This window comes from Trachemys scripta, chromosome 8 (assembly GCF_013100865.1).
Source record: "Trachemys scripta elegans isolate TJP31775 chromosome 8, CAS_Tse_1.0, whole genome shotgun sequence".
NCBI classification, from domain to species: Eukaryota; Metazoa; Chordata; order Testudines; family Emydidae; genus Trachemys; species Trachemys scripta.
This window is the reverse complement of record NC_048305.1, coordinates 54066150-54083390: the sequence shown is the minus strand read 5'-3', so window position 1 is coordinate 54083390 and position 17241 is coordinate 54066150.

Below are 17241 nucleotides of genomic sequence, written 5' to 3'. Positions count from 1 at the left end.
AAGGTTTCAGTTTGGTCTCCTGGGGCTGACAGGTTCCCTGCCCCAGAGCAGCTACCTGGGGCCTCAACTGATTATGTAGGGATGCCCCCATCTCTATGTCACCCATGCCTGCTTGGTGTGGCACTCTGTCCCCCTCTAGTGGCAGCTAGACCAGCTACACAGCAGTTCTCAAATTGTGGGTTGGGACCCCAAAGTGGGTTGGGACCCCATTTTAATGGGGACGCTGGGGCTAGTGTGAAGTTTAAGTTTAAGAATCACTGAGCTAGATTGATGAGCCTACTACAGCTTTGGCTAATAGAGATGTGTCTTTTAGCTCATGCAGTAGAGGAGGGGTCTCAAAGTCCCAGCACGCAGGCCAGCTGCGGCCCAAGAACCTCCCCACTGCGGCCCACAGAGAAGAGACCCATGCAGCCATGCTGCCTGCTCTGTCTGCTGCAGGCCCTGCCCCCTGCAGCTCCCATTGGCTGGGGGAGAGGGACAGGTATACCATCACTAGCTGCTGGACAGAGTCAGCCATGGAGGCAGCATCATTAGTTGCCAGGCAGGGTCAGCTAGGGAGGCAGAGTCACTTTTTTCCACAATGAATATAAACAAGTCAAAATACCGAACACAACTATCCTGAAGGTTTCAACTGCTCAGTCACTGAGGCCAAACATCAACAAACTGACAGAAGTGAAGCGTTGCCAGGTGTCTGGCAAACACTAAAAACTCTCTAGCAGGCGAAGAATTGTATAAAGTTGTATGACAGTTTTATTATTTCTAAGAAATTCAAAATAAAAAATACAATATAAACATTTTCTTTTTTGAACACCATCTTCAGAGACATTATTGGCCCGTTGGGAGGATTTAAGATCTGGCACTGGCCCTAAGGTAAATTGAGTTTGAGACCCCTGCAGTAGAGGCTCTTGCATTATGCTCCCAGAAGTCCCAGGTTTGATCCAAGCAAGGTATGGGTTGCATCTATAAATATGAGAATTCTCCATCTTCTGGCACCCATTCCCTGGGTAATCACAATTCAGTGAGTACCTGAGGACCAGTTGGACCACACCCCATACCAGAGCACTCTTAATAAACATCTGAAATTGCCAACTTGTCTCCTAGGCTTCACCCAGAGGGAGTGCCTTAGCCCTTTTATTGCAAGCTGACATCAGTTTCTAATTATTATCCCTTCCCTAACAAGAGGAAGAATAGGAACGAGTGCCTCTTTTTAGATCCTATCTTGTTTGATTTTACAAAAAGAGGGAAGAAGGGAAAAAGGTAACCAGCCAAACTGATTCTCCACCGGGTTTCTGCCGAGCCCTGGGTTCACTCAATTTGGTTATTTTTAGCCAATCCAGAAGGCACAAGGTCTGGAATCTCTAGAATTTCCCACATGGGCTCCCAACCAACTCCTCATCCCTCCCATGGGTTGGTCTGAAACCAACAGCTGAGGAGGGGCTCAAGTGTCCCAGCAACATCCGTGTCCAGGGTGATGTCAGAGCTGTACAGAAGCAGGGACTGTTCTTTCAGGCCTCATGATGATCACTATTCTAACCAGTGCAACACACCATCATCCATTACCTCACAGACTTGCATTTGGGTCCAAGAAGTGAGCAAAGGCTTCACCCTAGGCAGCAGCTGTGAGCTCTAGGGAAACAAGATCGGTCTGTTTGTAATGACAGAATTAGAGCTGAAAACAACAACACTTCAGGCCCTACTGGAATAAATGCCAATTGTAGCAAAAGGTATGATTGTTGTCACAAGGCTTTTTGTGCTGGTTACTCCCTCTCTTTATCCCCCACCACTTCCATTCTCCTCCCCTCCCCCCATTTCCTTTCTTCTGCAACAGTGCCTGTGTTTCCTCTCTTGGAAAGCAGCCACTTTATAAAGTGGTTAGGAGACAGATCCCGCTCCTGTTCAGGTCAATGACAAAGCTCCCATTGACTTCAATGGGACAAGGATTGACCTTTAGAGCCAGAGTTTTGAAGCAGCCTTTGCATTTGTATGGGCAGGTTTTTTGACCATACAGTTTTGGGGTACCCAAGACTCATATTGGCATGTACAGAAAGCCTTGGCAAACCGAAGTTGGGTAGGTAGACCTCTGACTCCCTGATCTAGATGCCAGTGGTGCATGAAAAGCCAAATTCTTGGAAGTCCCAAAGCTTGAGCACCTACCTATAAGCTCTGCCCCCAGCAATAAAAGATCCAGTTGTGGGTGCCCAGATTTATAAACTGCTTCAGAACACTTGGCTTTGAATTTTCAATTTGTGATTCAGTATCATCTTTATCTATCTATCATCGATCTAGCGAACCTTTTTCCAGCCAAACTCTTTCAATCTAATCCTTCAATTTATTAGGAATGATTTTCAGCCTAGCTTTCTTTACCCTGAAAAGTTTTGATATTTCATGTGGTAAAACAAAAATGAAGGAACAACATGAATCGCTGGGATTTTGTCTCAAACGTTGGATACCAAATTGGGCCGTTGTCCACTCATGGTCTGCAGAATACTGGCTGGTTTATTGAGGAGAACTGTCTGGTATATTGGGAATGGCTCAACCTCTTTGCTTCTGGAGATGTCCAGGCACTCAATTACAAAGAAGACCTTGGAGGTCTGTAAAAGGAGCTGATAGAAAGGAGCAGGAGAAGCTAGCATAGTGGCCTCCATTAGTAGATGCTGCCATATAAGAAGAGGAGAGTAAATGGAAACCACCTTAGGGATTAGAACCACCAGTTACAAATAATATACTTTCCTAATCTCACTCTTTCAGGTAAGTGACTGGTGGAGTTACACACAAGCCTGCTGCCACACAGATGGGGAGGTGGTCTCCAGGAAACTCTCACTACTGAGATGTGAAACTTTTCTCCTCCTCTTCCCCATCTTTTGAAATCAGTCATGTAGCCTGCTTTTTGTAAAGCTCTGAGCTCTTCCCCAAAGCCCCAGTCCAAGTGGATTAATACTGCTGTGAGAGATGCCGGCCTTCTCTCTTTGGTTCAAACCCAGCCTAGGTCCCTACCTTCCTCTGGCTGTTCAGTGGGCTTGGTGAGATGACATCACAATTGAGATTATTTGGCCTCTTTCTTGGCTGTCTCAGCAGAGCAGCTAAGGACTGACAAGGCCCAGAGACTGAACTGCCCTCTTACCCAAGAGATGGTCTCTGAAGGTCGGCGGGGAGGCACACTGGTGGGCAGGACAGGAGAAGCTTGCATTGTGATTGTCCATGCGGTTCCTCCTCTGTAACCAGTTTGTATGGATGGGAACCAAGGACTGGAATGCCTGACAGGGTCTGTATTAGCCCTTTTGCTACTGGTCTGGTGAATCTAGAATAAACTACCAGTTTGGGGGATTGCCATCCCTGTTTCTTGCAGTCTGCCCTGAGGTGGCATTCTCAGTGTGGACCATCCCAGGCACCCGGTCACACAAACAGAATATCAGGGCTGGTCAAGTACAGTCAGCCTTCCTCCCAGGATTGCAATCAATATCTGCCCTCCTTCTCACCATTCCCTTTGAAGGTTCCATATCTTCTTAAAAGCAGGAAGTAGGAAAAAGTACCATGTGGGCTGGGCCTGCAAGATAACAAGATATCATAGTCCAGCAAAGACGATGCATATGGGGATAGGGAGGATCCCAGGGTTAAGGAGAACCTAGGCTGTAAGCTGTAGTGGTCCCGCAGGGAGGAGAATGACAGATTAACAAACTGCATGAGACTCAACAGAAAGTCAGGGTGAGAAAAGATTCTGGGGTTACAAACTGGGTAAGACCCCCCCCCAACAGAATGCCCGTGAAGGAGAGGACAGCAAAGAGGCCTCCCCCCGGGAGGGAGCAATCAAAACCCTGTCTGGTCAGCTCCACCCCATTGGGCAAAAGACCCATTTTAACATCAGAAAAGCAGATGTGCAGTGCAGAGCCTGGGTGTCATCTGAGGGTGTCTGACCTGAAATCTCCATCATTGGAGATTTTTAAGAGCAGGTTAGACAAACACCTGTCAGGGATGGTCTAGATAATACTTAGTCCTGCCATGAGTGCAGGGGACTGGACTAAATGACCTCTTGAGGTGCCTTCCAGTCCTATGATTCTATGGAAGACAATGAGCATGGGTAATATCTGTGCAAAGGAAGCATGCTGATTCAGCGAGACTGTTCGGCTAGGCATATCCTCGGGGTGCTGAAGACACAGGGAAAATAATCCAAATAGCATGGGGTGTGTCAGCCCAGAGGCAAAGCATTGCAGGAGGTCACCCAATGAAAGTTCCTGGCCAAGATGGAGGCAGCATGACCACCACGGGCTCTCCTCCATGGGTGCTAGTGCTGAGCGGGGGCTAAGGAGGGAGTCAGCCAATGGCAGCGGCATTCCCGCTATTATTATTTGTATTACAGTAGTGTTTAGAGTCGAGAATTGGGGCCGCTCTGTGCTAGGTGCTGTACATACATGGGGCAGGTCCTCTGCTGGCATAAATTGTCATTGCTCCTTGGGCGTCAAAGCAGCAATTACAACTTATACCAGTGCAGGATCTGCACCATAGTGCGCAAGAGATAATCCCTGCCCAAAGAGCTTACAATCTCAATACACAAGCCGGGGAGACAGGAAGTACTATAGTGCCATCCTGAAGGAGAGGAGATGGGGGAGGAGGGGAGCACTGGCACTGGATCTGCAGAGAGACCCTGGTTACGAGGCACGAATCTTGACGGATCGATGATCGGGGAAGCTTTTGGGAGTCAAAAGTTACCAAGATTCTTGCCTTCTGGCCTGGCCCAGCTTTCTCTTCACACACTAGACCATGGCCTGGAGGGGTGCAACACTTACCTATCTCTGCTAAGCACTTCTCTGCTAGCGCTGCTTCTCCCTGTCCCATGAGACCACAGGCAATGCTCAACGCAGGAACATTAACACCTGTAGATTCCCCTCGATGGCTGCTAGTGCATAGGGGCCTCGCTAGTACAGTGCTAAGGATCATGGGAGAACTTAGAGCAGATACAGGAACCAGCTGAAGGGTGAAAAGCAGAAGAAATAATAACCTAGCTCTTAAATTGCTCTTTCATCAATAGGTCTCAAAGCACTTTACAATGGAGATAAGTATCATTGTCCCCTTTTCTTACAGATGGGGAAACTGAGGCATGGAACAGCCAAGTGTCTGAGGTCACCCAGCAGGCCAGCAGCAGAGCTTCAAATAGGTCACCTGAGTCTGAATCCAGTGCTCTGCCCCCTAGACCACACCAGGGATAAGTTGCTAAAAGTTGAACAACAGGATCCCAAAGCACTTTAGAGTTTGTATATTTACAGCAGAGATCACTCACCATTGGAATACAGCCACCTCTGGGTGCAACATAGGAACAATTTTGTGCCAACAGCAGCATTACACAACAAGAGAGTGCCCCAGGACACGGTAGTTGCCTCCAGCAATTTAGTGTCTACTAGCATGCCTAGCCCCTGCTTGGGCGTTGGTTCAGTAATGGCTCAGGGTACGTCTACACTGCAGCTGGGAGTGAGCCTTCCAGCCCGAGAGACAGACTCGAGCTAGCCTGCTAATAATAGCAACTGTGCACTCTGATGACCTGGTCTAGCCACCTGTGCTCAGACCCGGGGGGGGTCAGGTGGGCTTGAGAATCCGAGCTGCTGCCTGGGCAACAACAGCCATGCAGCTACTTTTAGTACAACAGCTCGAGTCCTGCTAGTAGGAACTTGTCTTCCCGGGGCTGGCGGCTTGCTCCCAGCTGCAGGGTCAGTAGACCTCAGAGGGAAGGGTGTGCCGCTTTCTGAGTCACCAGTGATAACCCGTCTTGCAGTGTCCTTGGACTCCGCCTTCCACATACTCCCCAGGCTCGACCCTGTTGGGCTTCCGAGAGGTGATAAACTCACAGCCCACCATAGTACGGCTACCAGGAAAAGCGTTACCGACGGCATGGCCCAGCAAGAGCCAAACTCAGAATCTGTCAAGACATCATTGGCAGGGGACCTCTGACGCCGCGTCATGTGGAGAGTGAAGCAAAACCAAACCAAACCAAACCCAAAAGAGGCTCCAAAGAAGAAAGCGAAAGTTCTACCCTCATGCTTCAGACAGTAAGCCAGTCGGTTGTACAGCACCTAGCACAATGGGGTGCTACAAGAATTAATGATAACTATTAGGGATTGGAATGAGACCTATGGCAGCTGGCTATCTTGTAGCTGTCTACTTTCTTGCACTTGCTTCAGAAGCATCTAGTGCTGGCCACTGTTGGAGACAGGATTCTGGATTAGATGGACCATGGGTCTGATCCAGTCTGGCAATGTCTGTTCCTAATTGGCTGAGATAGAGGAGGAAAGAGAGAGGGGGCACCACTATCTTTCCCCTCTTCCCAGGTCTGTCGTGGAGTGACACCTAATGGGGAGGAGCAAACTGTCTTGCAGAGAAGTTTTGTGAGCCTGGCACCCACTAGCAGACTGAGTTTAGATGAACTGAGACATGCTAAGATTTAAAATACAAACCAATACAGGACAAAAGCCAGACATACAAACCCCAGTCCTATGTTGGAACCCTCAATCATCAGGCTACAGTCACCAGCTCTAGTATCTCTCTAATACGGGATTTGTGGGGGGTACTTGGATCACTGAATAATTTACACTCTGCCTTGCTTGCACCAGATGCAGTTTTATTGGCTGCTCGTGTTTCACTCTGATGGTTGGCACAAACGAGTCAAATTGCAGTGCCGTCATCTCGGCTTTATGAGGGTTCCTCTTCTGTCCTTCCACCCTGGGGAAGTGAAGACCTCAGTCCCTCTAAGGCACTAGATAGCTGGGTCGACTGCAGTTTACACACACAAACCTCAGTGTATTTTGTTTTCCAGGTCCATGATTAACCTGCCCTAAGAGCTTCATTTTGCCAGCTGGATGATTTCACTCTTTAGCATGCCAGCTTTTCCCAACGATTTCCAGTGAATCACTCTTTTTTCAAATGCAGCCTGTTCCTCCTAATAGTGGGTGAACGGTCAGCAGGTGAAAGGTTGGTTGCTCTTCTTTGTATGTATTTGCGTCTCTTCAGTCTCTGCTTGGCTCAGGGAAGATTCATATTTCCCCAACCTCTACCCCATTAAAGTACAAAGGAAACACATTCTCAGGTTTGTTCAAAGTCCCCTTCAAAAAGAAGCTGGGGTGTGCTGACCTCATAAAGAAAATGTTTTCCGTGACTTTGCTCTGTGTTTCATACAGGGCTCTGCACCTATAGCTAAACCTACAGCTCATGGTCCATGGAGCAGGCCTGACTTTCTGAGGATTGTGTGCATTTATGTGTATGTATGCAATTGTACCCATGGTCTGTGTGGGCAGTTATACCTGGTTTACCTGTTCAGCTGTAGTATTTGCAACTGAAAATCAGGCTAAATACCCCTTCCTGCACATAAATACAGACATGTAAATGTATGGCAGATATACATTTGAAGGGTTAAACAAATTCACTTCAGTTGGGTCTGTGCCCTTCTTGAGTTCACTTTTTGCAGATGTTCTAGCGCAGGGGTAGGCAACCTATGGCATGTGTGTCGAAGGCAGCACACGAGCTGATTTTCAGTGTCACTCACACTGCCCGGGTCCTGGCCACCGGTCCGGGGGGCTCTGCATTTTAATTTAATTTTAAATGAAGCTTCTTATACATTTTAAAAACCTTATTTACTTTACATACAACAATAGTTTCATTATATATTATAGACTTATAGAAAGAGACCTTCTAAAAACGATAAAATGTATTACTGGCACATGAAACTTTAAATTAGAGTGAATAAATGAAGACTCGGCACAGCACTTCTGAAAGGTTGCCGACCCCTGTTCTATCAAACAAGTTTACTCGTTGGAATATTCTCCCAAACAGAAAATTTAAAGCAAATATTGCAGACTATTTGTGGAAAACTCATTCTGAATCACGAGTATTTGCAGCAGAAATCTGATTCTAACAGTTCTCCTCATCCTTTCAAGCACCATGTGACCTATGTGTACAATCAAAACAGCTTGGATGTTGAATATTGCACACTTTTCTAATGAACTGTTCATGAACCAGCTATGGACCAAGAGTTAGCTGCAGAAATTACCTGGCAAATCATTTCAAATCTCAAAAAAACTGGAGAAAACTGCAATCTGTTTGTGGCCAATGCACCACCAGCAAAAGAAGTGACATTCACTGACTCATTATCAGCTGTGTTAAGGAACAATCCTGAACTAATAAGGAGTGGACAAGATGATCCAATAGATATTTGCTCCAGCTTCTCTGATTCTATTATAATACCATGATTGGGGTTTTTTGTACATATTTTGCTGACATTTAGGAAGTAAAATAGGGTCCTTAAGGCTGATTGGACTATTAATGTGTATGGCAGCTCCTTCTGCAACCGCTGATCAGTGAGGGGGCCTGACCACTCTATTTACAGTTCAAGTGCTGCTATTTCAGGCCCTATATGTGTGCTGAAGTTCAGAGCTATTCCTAGACAGATCAATAATTCACAACCACTAAAGTTCAGTGCCTTTCTCCCGTCCCCACGGCCCTGTAACAAATGATGTTGTCATTTTCCTGGACTTTGAAAGCCATGGAGGGGCTGGGGTGAGTTTGGTTATCTCCCAAAGCCATTCAGTGGCTGAAGGGGGACTCCTGGCAAATTGCATTTCATGTAATCAGTTATGTGATTGAATCCATAGGGCACCCCCTTGTGGCAAAGGAAGCAAACCAGAATAAACAGATAATGAGATGCACATATTCTGATTGTGGGGGTTGGAAGTGTCTAAGAGCCCTAACAATTATGCTTAGACTAGCGGAAGCTTTTGTGTCTTGGTTTGGCAGCAAAAAGAAAAAGACCAGTAATTTCACTGAGCTTTTTAAAATTCTTCTTTAGTCATCTCTTATGTATCACAGAAATACCTCTGCTCACACTGACTTGCATAGAGGTGCGTGCACACACACACACACACACACACACACACACACACACACACACAGAGTTGCAACAACTTGTGCATGCTGCTGAGATAGCCCAATTCCTGTATCCCTCTCCTACACTTCTCTGTAGGGGATACCTGTATCTCCCCATGCATCTGTGTGGGAGATGCGCTGTTCTTATCTGTGTGCTTGAAAGAGCTGGTCAGGAAATTAACATTTTTTCCCATGAAAAATTTAGACAAAAAACATTGTTTTCATTGTATTTGGGAGGGTTTTTGGTCAGAAATATGAAAACATGGAATTTGGGGAGTTGTTTGTTTTGGGGGTTTTTTTATGTTTGTTTGTTTGTTTTGCTACCAGCAGAAAATTTTCAAAAAGCTCTAGTGCTTGTGCATGTGGGCCTTGGGGGACTACTCAAATGCATGGTGAAGTTTTGTTTGGCTAGATTAGGTCCATAACTGAGTCCTCGCTTCCCAGATTTCTGCAGGAGCCTGTTTTTCATGCTCCAGAACAAGATATACCCCTCTCCCTGAATATTCCTGAGTGGTAAACATGCCCCTCTTTGCATGCTACAACAGATAGTCACCTATATCTGCAAGCCTTAGCACTTGAGTTGCACATGGAAGATGCGCTTATATTTTCATGTCTTTGCATCAGTGATGCACCTGTCTTTTCCATGTTCCTCTGGGGGCGCTGTATCTGTCCGTGCATGCTCCTAAGCAAGTGATGCACCTCCCCTTACATATCCTTACTGTACATGGGACAGCCTTTTTGTAGGGGGTTTGATGTATCACACATCAGGGGTTCACATTTGGTTAGATGTATAAATATTATCCACTCTGCTTCCAGGCGCCTCTCTGGGGCTACAGCTCATTTTGAACAGTTTTGGGGAGAAGGAATGGAGGGGGGGTAACTTCACTGCAACGTTGTTGTTTGTTCTGAGTTCCGTGCAAACAATAAAACATCTGTTCTTGAGTCCAGCAGCTGGCCCAAAGTGAAATGACGTTAGCATTAATTATCCTCTGGGATGTGGGGGACCGGGCGATGGTGCAGAGTTCCTTAACAAAAAAATAGCAAACCAAAACAACAACTTGTATGTCTGTATTAAATATCCCAGCCTACGCTCAAATAATATGCCTGCTCAGGGGTGAACCAAGAAACGTTGGATCTTGAAATGTAGGGGGAGACTCTAGCCTTATTTTAAACACATAAAATGAGCTTGAGCCGTCTCTCAGTCTTATGCCAGCACATCACCACAGGGTTCAGTGGGGATACATCAGTGGCATGGATTGGAGACTCAGGCTATATAGTTATGATGAGAAGCTTGCACAGTCTATATAGGCATTATGACTGTTCAAAGTATTACAGGAATGGGGAGTTCTTGAATGCACAAATTACAACCACTTTAATATAACACGTTTCTATTCAAAATATGTGATGCTCACATTAAGGACCCAATCCAACACCCACTGGTATGATGGAAAATTCCTATAGACTTCAATAGGTTTTGGATCAGGCCTTAAGAGAATCCAGTCGATATAGACAAGGAACCAAGAACAGTGTAGCAAATTTGAGCTGTACATAATGGCGAAAACCCTTGGGTTCCGGAGCTCTGTGGTGGCACAGATTGGAAATGCAGCAGCAGCTTCAGGTACATTCAAAAATGGAGGCTTTAATTTGATTAAATATGCAAAGGAAAATCACTGGTGTCTCACTTATTTCTTTTGCTGTTAAATTCCATTTATTTTGCACTGGCCCCAAAGTGGCAGTGTGCCACAGAATTTTGTACTAAAAACTAGAGTGAATCAGGAAATGTTTTTTGGTCTGGTAACACATCGCGATGAAAGCAAATAAACGTTTTCATCAAAAGTTTTCCTCAACCGTTTTTTTGGGGAGGTTGTCCAAAAAAAATCACCACTGAACATTTTCCAGCAATAGACAACCAAAACCAGTTGGGTTTCAAGATTTCATGTTTTTGATGAAAATCCTCCAAATTTTGTCAAAAACAGACATTTACCACAAAACATCCACTTTGATGAAAGTCAATTTTGTCCAAACAAAACCAAAAAAAAATCTCCACTAGCTCCACTGGTGCCTTGTAGACATTGTTGTGGGGAAGTGGAAAGTTTTGGCAGCTCAGAAGGGACCGTTGGAGTTCATGGACACCAAGCAGCATGGAGGAGGCAGGTTTGGTCACACTGACAGTGGATGATGTTTTGGCTCAGGGGAGAGGATGAATTTCTGTTTTCACTTCCCTTTGTGAGCAGCTCTGGAGGTGGTTTTAAATTTTGGGGCGTGAGGACTTGAACTCCTAAGTTTCCTTCCTCAGCAACCCTTAACAGCAACCAGGTGCCTTTTTTCCTCCTATCCCAATAGCTTTCCCTGCAGCTAATGAATGATCACTAGTGTATCTGCTAGGATGATCATCTGCGAAATAGCTGGTAATGTTGACATTCAAATTGTCATAATTAGGTTTCAGAGTCAAGATCCCATTCAGGTGAATGGGGCAGTTCGCATCTCTCAGAGCGATTGTTTCAGGCTGTCTTCAGACTCAGGCAGACATTGCTGTATTGGTTTACAGTTAGTTCACAGCTGGTAGTATTGCTATGCAACTACAGCCAGGTAGGCTACTTCCACCCCCGCCCTCTCTCTCCATCAGATTGTCCTCACCGCCAAGACAGCTTCCTTCTGCTGTTCCTCATGCCACCTTTGCACAATATGTGGAGGTGGGAGGCATCTAGAGAGAGGAGCATGCACCACATGTCTCTGTGACTGGTTTTTAGACAGGAGCAGCCAAGAACTAGTCACAGGATTCCCTTTCCCAGCTCCACTGAGGGACGTGACATTGGGAGCTCTAATGTAGACAAGGATCCTGCAGCAGCCAATGGTTGTAACAGTCTGCGGTTTAGATTGCGCTGTGTCAGTCCAGGCTGTTCAAGCCTCAGCCAAACACGCTGCTCCAGGAACCTCCCAGAGGCCTGCTCCTTATTGTAAGTCGAGCAAGCCAGAATGAGCTGGCTGCGACGCAGCGAGACCAAATCCATAGTGTAAGAGCATGTGAAATTGTCAGGCCAGCAGCCAGCTTTTGAAAGTAAACATACGTTAAACATTGAAGGCCAGAGGGAGGATAAACAGAAAACCGCGTCATTCAAGAAAGATCCTTGGGAGCCGCCTGCAATAAAGAGGGAAAGTGTAAATGGGCTGGAATGCTTTGTTTAGTTTATATTTAGCGCTGAGCAGTGTCCCAGTAGAACTTCAGGATCCATAAATAGGCACTGATGCAGAAAGGTACCTAAGCATGGCAAGCAGGCCTTGTCTATGCTAGCAAGTTGTATTGCTTTAACTATACTAGTGTACGCAAAGCGGTCCAAGCCTCCGAGTGTGGGTGCAGTTATACTGGTCTAAAGGTGCTTTCTACCAGTATAACTATTCCTGTATGGGAAGGAGACTAGCTATACCAGTGTACAGCATCTTTTATACTGGTATAACTGCTTCCACACTAGGGCTTTTGCTGGTATAACTATATTGGTTAAGAAATGTCACCCCTCACTGAAATAGTTATAGCTGTAAAACTTTCAAGGGAGACCAGGCTTAACTTTAAGGAAGTCCCACTGGTGTCAATGAGACACCGTACATGTGTAAAGCTAGGCATGTGCTTAAATACCTTGCTGATGCAAGGCCATGGAGATCAGATCTAACTGGCAGGATTTCTTTTATTTTCATCTTCTTATGCATGTCACAGTAGGGGCAAGGCAATAGCTGAGATAATAAACCCCCGGAAGGAAAAAAAGTAATGAAAATTTGCCTGCAATGATGCATCCCTGGGAGAGTGGCTTTTAGCTCCCTTGGGGGTGTTCTGGCCCTGTATTGCCCGGATCCCCACACACATTCCCAGCAGCGTGTTTCTAGGGAGTGAGAGCATGATGATTTCTGCAGGCTAGTGCATAAATCCTGCCTTGTTCCTAGACTGCTAGTATGGCTCTCCACTCATCCACCTGCCCACATACCCTACCGAGAGGTCGCGAGACTTAGACCGTACAGGCACAGACATGTGGGCAAAGCAACTCCGGCAAGTCAGCCTTTCATGTTCTTAGCCTCCCACCTTCTTGAATAACTGACTCCTTTGTAAGACACCTCAGCTGAAGGAATAGGAGCTATGCTGCATTATATAAGACTGAAGACAAACATCTGCTGGCACGACTTCGCCCACGCCTTTTGCTTGTCTTTTGCTATAGGGATTGCAATATTGTTTTGGCATAGCAGGTCAGGCAGGTTTGCCAAAGTTAATATACCGTTGCCCTCATTCACTCCTCTGTTACAGTGGTTTTATGCCAATGTAAATTCATTCACCACTATGGGCTAGCGTGTCTGCTGCGCACATATTTTGCAGGCACAGAGGAGTATGGAAGCTGTGAAGGACCTGATTGCAACACACTAACCCTGTGGCTGGTTCTACACTGACCTCCCCACTCTCCCAGAATAGCACAAACTAGAGGCTCTCCTAATCTGCCCTTTCTGGCCACAAGCCCCCAGGGGCCAATGACCAGCCAGGCATTATCAGAGCTCAACATGCTGTGGGCACCTGCTTTGCTGGAGTGGCTGCTAAATCAGGGAATAGTAGCTAGGGAGATCCAGCCAGTTTCTGTCCCTCTTTCAATGCCAGGGGGCCTGGAGTGGGCCAGAAAGCCTGGATTAACACCAGTGTTAAACTGTATAGTGTGGGGGAGAATCCGGTTCCTTGTATACAGATATATATAGGAAAGAAGTAACAAGAGAAGTAATGGGGTGGGTAGATTGCTTATGATGGGCTTGATTCTCTAGTGCCTGTCACTTGGTGCAGTCATTTACCCCAGTGCAAAGCAGGTGTAAAATGCTGCCAGGTCTGTGTGGTAGTATATCCCCCATACCTTGCACTCACTTTTTGCTGGTGTAAATGACACCCCAGGGTGCAAGGCACTAGAGAATAAGGCCCACTGACCCTGTTACCTATTCCTGCCCCATCTCCCCTCTAGCCCCCACTTACCTACCCTACTATGTATATTAGTAGGTCAGACTATGTAGGCTGAGCTGTAGACCCAATGGGGGGATCGCTCTCCCCCACTATGACCAGGCCCCACACCTGCCCCAGAGAGCGGCTGGCCAAGATAGGGCATGAGAGGCCTGGCTGGCAGGGTTGCCAAATATCTAATCCCTGAAAACTGAACACCTCTGCCCTGCCCCCTTCCCCTGAGGCCCCACCCATTCATCTGAGGCCCCACCCCCTGTCCCACCCATCCCCCTTCCCTCCGTGGCTTGGTCTCCACTCTCCCCGCCCTCGTTGCTCACCCCCACCCCAAATCCCCCAGGATTTACCTGCCGCCTTCAGAGCCCGGCTGGGAGGAGCTGATGCGGAGCCTGCCCACCTGTCCAATTGGGGCACAGCAGGGCACGGTTGGGGTCAGTCCCCAGAGCAAGGGGGTGGGGTGGAAAATCAGGGCAAAGCAGCACGGGGGGGGAGGGGTTATCCCCGGAATGAGGGCCCAGGGAGGGGAAATCGGGGCACAGCGGGGGGCGGGGGAGTCGGTCCCTGGAGCGAGGAGCTGGGTGGGGAAATCAGGGCACAGTAGGGTTTTGGGGGGTCCATCCTGGGAGCGAGGGGCCGGGGAAATTGGTGCACAGTAGGGTGTGGGGGTTGGCGTCCCTGGCACAAGGGGCTGGGGAAGGGCACAGGGGGGCAGACAGGTTTACACCTCCCCCCAACCAGATGCTGCCGGCACCTATTTTGGAGCCTGGTCCTGGAGCCAGCCAGTTCTCTCCATCAGGCTCAGGGGTTGGGAAGAGCAGCGGCTGCTAAACAGAGCCACTCGTCCAGGCTTCACTAGCAACAGCTGCTCTTCCCCCTCCCAGTGCCGGAGGCTAGTTACTGCAGGTAACCAGACTTTTAGCATCCGATCAGCTGCTGCCAGTTTGCCTTTTCGACCGGACATTCTGGTCGAAAACAGGACACCTGGCAACCATACTGGCTGGGGGGTGGGCGGGTTTGCAGGGCCTGGGCCGCTGGGGAGTGTGTGTGTGTTATATGTAATAGCGTGTGGTGAGTTTTGCAAAGAGTACTTTGGGATACTTGCAAAACTCATATGGCAAAGTCACCTACACGTAAGTTTTATATAGCTAACTTAAAACAAGGACAAAAAAAAAACCCTTTTATTTCATTGGTGCATATCAAGCAAGGGCTATTACAGCCTCTAGTCCACATTATGCATGTGGTAGAGGAACTATGAGAAATTAGCGAATTAGAGCAAAAGTAATACAGAAAATATTTTAGAGTTGTAATATCTGTATTAATACTGTTTTTCATAGTGGGCTGCCTGTTGAGTCAGATGCTGCATAACCTATGCGCAGGCCTCAGGAAATAGTCAAACTAATCCAATTTTCAAACCTCTAAAACAGCTTGCCAATTAAGCAGGGCATCATGATTTTTTGAGGTCTGACCTCACAGAGCACCTCAGGCTAGGTACAAATGCTGTCTATCAGATCCCAGGGAGCCTGGAATTCTAGTTCTCCAGTAGGCTAAAGCATGGTGTGTTTCTGGCCTTGTGAAATATTGGACTTTAAAAATGTCACTGAGCCAGTTGTAAAATTTGTCAGCCCCGCTCTTTAGGCCATTATAATTTTGCAGACAAACATTTTGGAAAAATAAATACAAAATTATGAGGCAGTTTCTTTAGCTTTTAAATAATGTTAGAGTCCCAAAAGCCAGAAATCAGTGAGCAAATGAGACAACAGACAGTTCAAAATAAGTGCCGCTTATTTAATGAGGCTTCAGTTTATTTTATGGGTTGTAGGAAAAAAAATTTATTCCACACACCACATGGCCACATACTGCAGGTGTTATATGGCATAACATACATACATATATAAAATAGTACACGTGCTTAGCCATTGACTACATGGCTTATTTCTGAAAAAACGTGATAAATTCCAGAATTGTGGCATAAACAGAATATTGCAGAACCACCAAGCAAAGTGCCCTAACAGAAAATCGTTTGTAACATAATCACTCAACCCATCGCATGCAGAAATGTTACATATCCTCCTCACTCCTCTGCCAAAAAAGGCAGAGGTTGAAAGCCAGCATGGGACACTTCAGTCCCAAGGAACGTCTTAGAAACCATATAAGCAAGTGTTAAAATGTGGGGGAGGGGTTATGATAGACGTTTCCCGTCATCCTAATTTATGGCTGGTGGTACCTCCTGCTATATATATTGCTAGTATTATACTATACTATAGTCTGTATTTTTTGGGCATTCCTATCATTTGACAAACAATTGATTACATTGGTTTTCTGAGTTTGGTCTGCACAGGGCCCCTGGGTTGAGCACTGAAGCTCAGAGCAATTTTAACTTCACCTGAGTTATGCACCCACAACGCTAGCCTGTTTCAGCGGCCACATGCTGATGCACACCCAAACTGAGTGGCATGTGAGCGAGTGCTACCTCACAGTGTGGCTCACATTTGCTGTCACTGTTGTGACCAGGGGACGAGCTCTGTGTAAGCTCAACAGCTTGTCTCGCTCTCACCAACACTCCCCCCGACTCTCCCTTACCTCCCACACTTCCCAAATCTGATCTGACATGGGGGCAGGGGAACTACATGTTTTTAGCAAAGTCTTTCATTTAGCTGAGGACCCAGCAGCGCTGATCTTGTTTGGAAGCGCAGGAGACTGGAGAGGGCCACTAGTGATTACACATCCCCCTGCTCCTTCTGTTTCGGGCTGAGTGACGACAAGAGGACACCGGCTGGGATGCTCCAACTAGCACAGGAATGGGAGATACATTTAATAAGATAAGTCCTAGAAAGCTGGATTAGAGAAGATTTTGTAAGTCGGACGCAGGACTTTATAATCCTCTCTTGAGATCGGGGTGGTGCTGGGAGGGCTAAGGACGAGCCATCCTGAGAGACAGCTCTGTAAGTGCCATGTTTGGAAGGGATTTTTCTTCATGGGGCCTGCTGCCCCCATCCTCTCACCTGTCCTCCTTCCTGTGTTAAGATGGTTTGAAAGGAAGTTTGGTTGTCTAGGCTGAGATTTTCAAAGGGGCCGAAGGGAATCCCATAGCTTACTCCCTTTGACATTCAACTACCTCTGGACTCTTTAACATCCCAGTCCCAAAGGCAGGTGTGTGTGCACTAAGCTGAACTGGCTTGCAACAGTCCCCAAGGGGCTGTACTGCTGGTGAAGAACGTTGGAACATAGTACTTTATGGTTATGCTCCCTGTGCCCTAATGGAGAGGGAGAGCGCTATGCCAACAAGGACTCCCCAACCTGGAGAAACCATGGGCACCTTTCTGTCCCCTTTGCTGGAGAGGGCCTGGGCTCTGGCCCCTTGGAGTGCT